An 8,352-nucleotide genomic window follows, 5' to 3' on the forward strand; every position below is an offset into this window, starting at 1 on the left:
TAAATTGTAAATACTGCAGAATACAGATTTGGCTTAGCATTAAACATGGATTAGGTAATAACTAATTGGAAACAAATGTGTGGGATTTTACATACTTGGCTCTTTAAAGCTTGCATGTGCGCATGCTAAGTTGCCTCAAAAGCATCCAACTCTTTGCGACCCCATGGACTATAGTCCGCCAAGCTCCTTTTGTCCATGGGATTCTCCAGGCAAGAATACTAAAGCAGATTGCCATGCCCTCCTTCAGGGAATTCCAGGGCTTGAACCTACATCTTTCATGTCTCCTGCATTGGTAAGTGGGTTCTTTACCACTAGCACCATCTGGGAAGCCCCTTTAAAGCTGCTTTTCCCCTATAAGTATTTTCCTCTCTTGATATAAAAGATATTGAATAAATCTGGAAACTGTAAAAATCCTATTTTACCCTTCATCTGTGACCTCATTAATGTCCAGAGCGTGCCTACCTATTGCACAAAATGTCCCTCCATTTCCAAACTCCTGAGTCTTGAAATGCCAACATTTCATGATTAGGAGGAAACAGTCACACTGCAGATGCTAAGAAACTCTGGCAACCTCATTAACTAGAGCAGGTTTTGGAGAACAAAACATTTCCTGCCACATCAGATCCAATTTCTCTTCTGTCTTTCGTGGGATCCTGCAACCCACTCAGCCAATCAGTTTTGTTTCTGTATGAATACACTCAACCCTTTTAAATTCACATCAAAGTTTTTCCATGGTTCGCTGTGTTTGGGAAATACATCAGTGTTTGCTGAGGCAAAATCTTCAGAAAGAGATTCAACGTGTAGGAGACATTCTGCAGAGTGAGAGGACATCTAAACTAAGATGCCAGCTTCCACCCTTCCTACAACATACTTCACCTTGCCTTTTTTTTTTAAATTAATTAGTTACTTGATTTGGCTGCATCAGATCTTGGTTAAGGCACATGGATCTCCATTGCATCATGTGGGATCTTAATTCCTGGATTGGATCAAGGATAGAACTTGTGTCTCCTGCATTTCAAGGCAGATTCTTGACCACTGGACCTCCAAGGAAGTCCCTAATTCACCTTGTCTTTTAATTCAACCTCCTTCTCACCACTAGCCCAGGCCTGAGGGCAGGGGTCTTCAGTTGGAAGATGGTGTACACTAGCTACTCTGGTGGCAAATCCTCCTCACTGGCTGGAGGAGGGGAACCACATGGCCAAACAACTTTGCTCTCTGAAATCCCATTTTGCACACTCACCCTGAAAAGTGTCACATTGAACCACTTTTCCTGATGGGAGTGTGCCATATGTCAGGTGGTTTAAAGCATGAAAAAAAAAAAAAAAAAAAAGAGGAGGTAGAAATAGATTCAAGGGAAGGAAACCCTTTTTAGGAAACCCACAAAGAGTCAAGTCTTAGAGGAGTGCAGGAGTGAACTGTGGGCTACACTGGTTATTCAACTGGGAAATGGTGTGGAGGTGGCAAGCTTCAAACTGATTTTTTAAAAGCCAAAACCCAATACGTGGCAAATAATGAGGATAAACAGTGTCTAGTTCTTAAGTCAGCTGTTTCAGTTTTCATGCTGACTAGTTTCATGTAAATGTTTAGCACAGATAAATTCAATTCAATTAATTTTAAATATTACTGTTTCAAAATGAAAGATTCTGTGGAAACTTGGAGAATTAAACAAAATAGGAGAAGAGTATGAAAAGTGAAAATAAGTTCCGATGCTGTTTGCTTTCTTCTCACATTCCATTTCTAGATACTTTTCATAGAAAGAATATTTAGTTTCTGACACATATTTAGCATCCTCTACTCTTCTATGTCCACCTTTGAAATCCTTCTTTTGCCACAACACCTTTTCATGTGCTCTTTTAAAAGGTTTATATGATAAAATGTTAATTTTTTAAAGAAAAGCCACAGTGAGCAACATGCATTTTCATTTTATGGGGCTCTGAGCTGTCCACAGACTATCTTGATTATTTGTTAAGAACTTGAGGCAAGAACATATCCATGAATTTACAGCACTCTGCCTCTGATGCCATGTAAAAATAACTATAGTAGTAGTTTTACATGGGAATGCTTTTGCTTTCAGATCCCCTCCAGCTTTAGGAAAAGAAAGTGAAGTCGCTCAGTCATGTTCAACTCTTTGCAACCCCATGGGCTGTAGTCTACCAGGCTCCTCAGTCCATGGAAATTTTTCGGGCAAGAGTACTGGAAAAAAAATTTAAAAAAAAAAAAAAAAGAGTACTGGAGTGGGTTGCCATTTCCAACTCCAGGGGATCTTCCTGACCCAGGGGTTGAACCCGGGTCTCATGCACTGCAGGCAGATGCTTTATTGGCTGAGCTGCCAGGGAAGCCCCCCTCTAGCTTTACTGAGGTATAATTGACATCTTGTGATATAGAGTTCTATGTTTGTAATTGGCTTTCAATACCTCAGGTTAATAGGATTCTAAAAAACATTCAATCTAATTGTTGGACATTTTAGTTTGTCAGAAATTTCTAGGCTGTCCCCACTAACAAGACATTGAGCTTGGCAATCCGGGAAACTCTCTGAAATCTGAAGCAAGTTATCAAAAATCGTTGTACTAACATGAAAAGAAAAGAAAAAAAAAACACTTCCAAGAAACTAAGAGAGGGAATCTGAGTTACAATAAGCCTCAAATGACACAAGTATTTACAGACTGAAGGAGAAGGGGCAGATGTCAAGAGAAATTAAAGAGAGAGAAAAAAGAGAATGTATGGAAGTACATGTGGTCTTACATGGTGGTTCAGTGGTAAAGAATTCTCTTGCAATGCAGGAGACCAGGTTCGATCCCTGGGTTGGGAAGATCCCCTGGAGAAGGAAATGGCTACCCACTCCAGCATTCTTGCCTGGGAAATCCCTTGGACGGAGGAGACTGGCAGACAGCAGTTCCTGGGGTTGCAAGAGTCGGACACAACTGAGTAACTAAACCACATAAGGAAATACATAGAGGCTGTGGGAAAAAGAGAGGAAGGGACAAAGTGAAATTACAGACAAAACCTAGAGAAAGAGCCCAAACAAAGGAGAGCAGCCTTGAGAGAGGAATGGATGTCACAATGGTTTCATGCAAAGGAGTATGATGTGCAATTTGGGGACACACTCTTCATTTCACATTTGTTATCTGGTTGTGGTGTGCCATTCAGAGCTTCTGGGTTTTTTCATCCCACAGAATCTCTTTTTCTTATAGGTTTGCCAAGTGAAAAATAAGATATCTTTGAATAAATACGTCTACCAATTTACTTAGAATCACAGTTTGAGAATCTCGTAGTTTTTTAAAGAATGAATGTCCTAGGGATAAATAATTTACTTCCAAAGGGGCAAACATTGATAATTTAACAGAGAAAAGTTTAAATCCAATCTCTTACTTTGGGTTCCTACAACAGGGCTTGTAAGCAGGAGGTTGATAAGAAGAGAAGTGACAGGGACTTTACTGGTGATGCAGAGGTTAAGACTTCACCTTCCAAGGCAGGGGGTGCAGGTTTGATCCCTGATTGAGGAACTAAGATTCCACATGCCTCAGGGCTAAAAAAAAAAAAAAAAACATAAAACAGAAGCAGTATTGTATCAAATTTAATAAAGACTTAAAAAATGGTCCATGTCAAAAAAACAAAGAAAAAAAGCAGAAGTGAGGAACAGAAGGAACTCAATAAAGGAGGAGAAACCAGGAGACTGTGCTCGGGTGAGGGTGTGCCTGTGAGAGGCCTCCCAGAATTTTCCAGCCGGGTACCCACAGGATGGGTACCCCCGGCTGCCATCACACCCCAGCTCCCCCCACCACCTGAGGATTGTTCCTAGGAGGGCTAAGTCCCCTGCATTGCTCAGCTGTGTCTATATCTGGGTTGAAAAGTCTTCTGTTTCTTAAACAAACAAACAAAAAGGCCTGAGGCAGGAAAGCAGAGATGGACAGAGGGTGATGGAGATGGATGCTGTTGGTAGCCTCCAGACTGTTCTCTAGAGCTGCGGATAAAGTCAGAAATACCTTAGTTCACCCTCAGGCAGCTCAGATCTGCTCGTGTTCCCATCAACTGATCACTGCCTCTTTAAGGTGGCAGTCGGCACCATCTCTAACAAATACACACACAGCAACAGGACAGACCTTAGTCCCCTGTCATGCAGCTCCTACCAAAGATGTATCATCTCGCTCCCATGTTGCAACCCCCTTCTAGATTTTTCTCATCCCCAGCCAGTCTTCAGCTGCTCCTAGATGGCTAGATGATTAGAAGACCCCACCTCCAGGGTCTGAGCACACTTGGTAGCTTGGTTTGGTTCTGGTGACTATTATCACTCCATGAAAGGATCCCACCAAACCACTGATTTCCAGATACATGGCCCATACTTATGTAACAGAAGCACCAGCTAATCATGGTGAATTACTCTGGCCAGTGACTCTCTTCTTTGTTCATCTATCAGCCTGAGCACTCCAAAGAGACCCAAGTTGCAGTTGTAGGAATAGCTTCAATTTAATAGATTTTTAACCTTACTCCTTGAAATCTTAGCTCTCTAATCCAGAAAGATGCTCTCTTCCCCTTGCACCTTCCCGTGAGAGAGCAAGCAAGCTCTCTCCGAATTGTGGAGTCTAGATTTGCTTTAATCCAGTCTGAGCCTCTCTGTGGCAGTATGCATTGCTAACCTTTGGAAAAGAGCATTTTATGAATTGCAACATAGTTCTAACTGACTGAATGAAATAGAGTTATAGTTTTCTGGACAATTTTCTTTTATCTTAATCACATCTCCAAGGGACATGTTGATTATATAGAGAGAGAAATCTTAAAGAAATTCTTATCAATTATTTTGTGCAGTGTGGAGATGGTCCAGTTTGAAAATATGTATGTGTATGTGCATGTGTGCTCAGTCGTTTCACTTGTGTCCAGCTCTTTGTGACACTATGGACCATAGGCCGCCACGTTCCTCTGTCCATGGGATTCTCCAGGCAAGACTACTGGAGTGGGTTGCAACGCCTTCTCAATGCAGGGATCACACCCTATGTCTCCTGCATTGCAAGCAGATTCTTTACCCACTGACCCACCAGGGAAGCCCATGTATGTATACATGTACTGTATGTCATAATTATATTTCAAGTCAGTTTTTTTTTAACATTTAACTAATAATTCTCCTACAAACAAACATAATTCCATTCTACTCTAGTAACATAGAACCAACTTGAAATAAGGAGAAATTTGGCACCTGATGAGAATAAAAAATACCCAGAATACACAGTTCATTTAGCTTTACAATTTGTTTCCTGGGTAAACGTAAAACTCCTCCCCATTTTTGGTTGTTTGAGCTCTTCCCTAGGCTTCAATTCTATTAAATAAGTATTTTTTTAAGTGAGAGAATGGGACAGTTACTAGGATTTTTAGAACTCAGGTTCGCGAAACCATTTTCTTGACTTCATACCCAGTTTATTTTTTGTGTGTTTTTTATTGTTCTGTATTTCATTATTTACAAATCTAGCAGCAATATACTGCCAACTAATGTCACTACTTTCACTTAAATCATGGCATTGTTTTAGAGGAAATTCTGGTAGGACTGTCAAAATTCCAGCTCTCTGATACGGGCTATAAATACAGTTCTTCAGCTCTAAATATGCCCTAACATTGTCTCTTTTAGGGAAAAATATTCAGCAAATTGCATCCCTACCAAGAGATGGTAGGGATAATTAAAAGAAATAATAAGGCAAGCTTGGTTGAATGTATGGAAATCATAACACAATTTAACTATCTGTAGATAGTTTCATAAGCCAATAAATCACAGAGGATATGAAACAACTTGCTAGCGAAGCCATAAAGAATTTACAGGAAAAGATCTTGAGGTCATGAGTGACCACTAGCTTCCACATGTTTTATTAAAAGAGTTACATATTTTATTAAAATGTGGCATGAAAAATATTAACAAAACTGAATTCTGGAAACTAATAATCATGAAAGAGATCAAAACCTGTCAAAGAACTAGCTAAAATATTCCCTGTGTACAGATGGTAAATTCTATCAAACCTCAAGGAACAGATAATTCTGATTTCAGTTAATGTGTTCCAAAGGGTAGAAAATGATTTCAAACTTCCAAATTTATTTAGGACTTTGATATTAAAATCTGACAAAGATCAACCAAGAAAAAATTACAGCCAGCTTTTGCTTATGAATATGGATGCAAAATTCTGAATAAAATATTGGTGGGTTAAGATATAAACATTTAGATGGATTAAAGATGGAAACACAGCTAATGTCTCGTTTTCACCCTTTCTCTGCCCTTCTAAAATGACGTATTATAAACATACTTCAGCACTGATTGGAGGGAACTGAAGCAAAGTTCTTGCTGTTCTACGGAAAGGGGAGGTCACAGCCAAGTTGCTCACAATTCAGGCAGTGGGATTAATAGATCATAAATTCCTCCTGCCTGGCAAAGCCCCAGAGAGAAATAAATTCAAGGTGTGTCTACAGAGACAGGACCATGGACCTGGCATTCTTAGCTTGCAAATGTTTTGAAGTCCCAAGAGAGTCATGGAAGTAGCAGAAAGCCACTGGATCAAAAAGATCAGGGTTTACTGGGTGCCTGACTATAACTGTGGGGACAATCTGTGACCAGCATTTAGAAATCAGCCAATAAAAAAAAAGAAATCAGCCAACAGTAGTCTTCATGTTAGTATTTTAAGGAGGATAAAAATTACCAAAGAAATGCCAAAGAAGTAATTGCTAAAAGACAGCTTCGATTTATTGCTAAATATAAAATCTTTTATTTTTTCCAGGAATGGTAGGATATTCTTTTGTCGTAATAAAAACCCATCAGCTGCAACCATATTTTATAGTGTAACATAAGATCATACTCCTTATGATAAGAATAAAACATTTTGGTGCAAGTTTTAGCCAATGCAAAGCAGCAAGAAGAAAAAACTAGTGTGAATGTTGAAAAGGAAGAAATAAAATTAGTGCTATTTGCAGATGATGTACACTGTTCTGGAAATCTAAGAGAGATTACATTTTAGAACTGTTAAAAATTAAAGAGAGTTGGGAAAGTAGTCAGACATAGTTATCTAATTTTAAACATATATTCTATTTTTAATAATGTTAATTAACACTTATATAGCACGTAAGTATTTGCAAGACCTAATCCAAAGTATACTGCTTTTACCGACCATGTACCACATGGAACTCCACTCATTGTTATGTGGCAGCATGGATGGGAGGGGAGTTAGGGAGAAAATGGATCCGTGTATTTATATGGCTGAGTCCCTTCACTGGTCACCTGAAACTATCACAACATTGCTGGTTAACTGGCTGTACTCCAATACAAAATAGAAATGTGTTAAAAATAAATAAAGAATGCTAATTTTAACATTACTATATTAAGGATAGAAAATGGAGATACAATCAAATTAAGTGATTTTTTACACAACTAGTAGTAAATGGAGGAGTCAAGATTTGATCCCAGGTGAACTGGCTCTAGGGACCACCACCAAGACTCACTGACATGTTTGAAAACAATAAAAAGATTATCTAAAAGCTTAACAGAAAAAAAAAATGTATGTGAAATAGGCAGAACCCACAAGAAGAATGAAACCTTATAAAAACTGTTCTTCAAAGTATTAGACAGTTTTTAATGGATAGATAGTCTAATGGATGAACTTTCAAAAATGTACTTTCCAGAAATATTATGCAAAATATTGTGTTTGTGTATATGCAATTTTTCCCAGACGTCAGGGTTTTATGCTTCAAAAAATCTGTCAAGAAAGTTTACAGCTCTCAGAGGCTTAACTTTGGTTATAAAAATAAAAGATCTGAGTAATTCAAGAAACTTACATCTTTCCAGGTGGGAAGACAATATGGTAAAGATGACCACACTCCTCTTCCCCAGAGAAACATAAATGAAATGCATTTACAATAAAAACACAGGTCATATTTTTCTAGGAGAGAAAAAGTTGCCAAGAAGACTTAGAATTTCACAGAAAAGAATAAATGGGTGCTCGCTTCGGCAGCACATATACTAAAATTGGAACGATACAGAGAAGATTAGCATGGCCCCTGCGCAAGGATGACACGCAAATTCGTGAAGCGTTCCATATTTGTAATGATAACCCTATATGCAAAACAGAAAAAGAGACACAGAAATACAGAACAGACTTTTGAACTCTGTGGGAGAATGTGAGGGTGGGATGTTTCAAAAGAACAGCATGTATACTATCTATGGTGAAACAGATCACCAGCCCAGGTGGGATGCATGAGACAAGTGCTCGGGCCTGGTGCACTGGGAAGACCCAGAGGAGTCGGGTGAAGAGGGAGGTGGGAGGGGGGATCGGGATGGGGAATAAGTGTAAATCTATGGCTGATTCATATCAATGTATGACAAAACCCACT

At 39.1% G+C, this 8,352-nt stretch overlaps 1 non-coding gene across 1 annotated transcript; it reads left to right on the plus strand.

The window, feature by feature from the left end:
* The first annotated feature begins 7,957 nt into the window (after window positions 1-7,957).
* On the plus strand, window positions 7,958-8,064 carry LOC122679733. The gene has a single exon (XR_006336519.1). It is a non-coding gene; the product is annotated as a U6 spliceosomal RNA (small nuclear RNA).
* The last annotated feature ends 288 nt before the right edge of the window (window positions 8,065-8,352 follow it).

The sequence above is a fragment of the Cervus elaphus genome, chromosome 21, assembly GCF_910594005.1.
Source record: "Cervus elaphus chromosome 21, mCerEla1.1, whole genome shotgun sequence".
NCBI classification, from domain to species: Eukaryota; Metazoa; Chordata; class Mammalia; order Artiodactyla; family Cervidae; genus Cervus; species Cervus elaphus.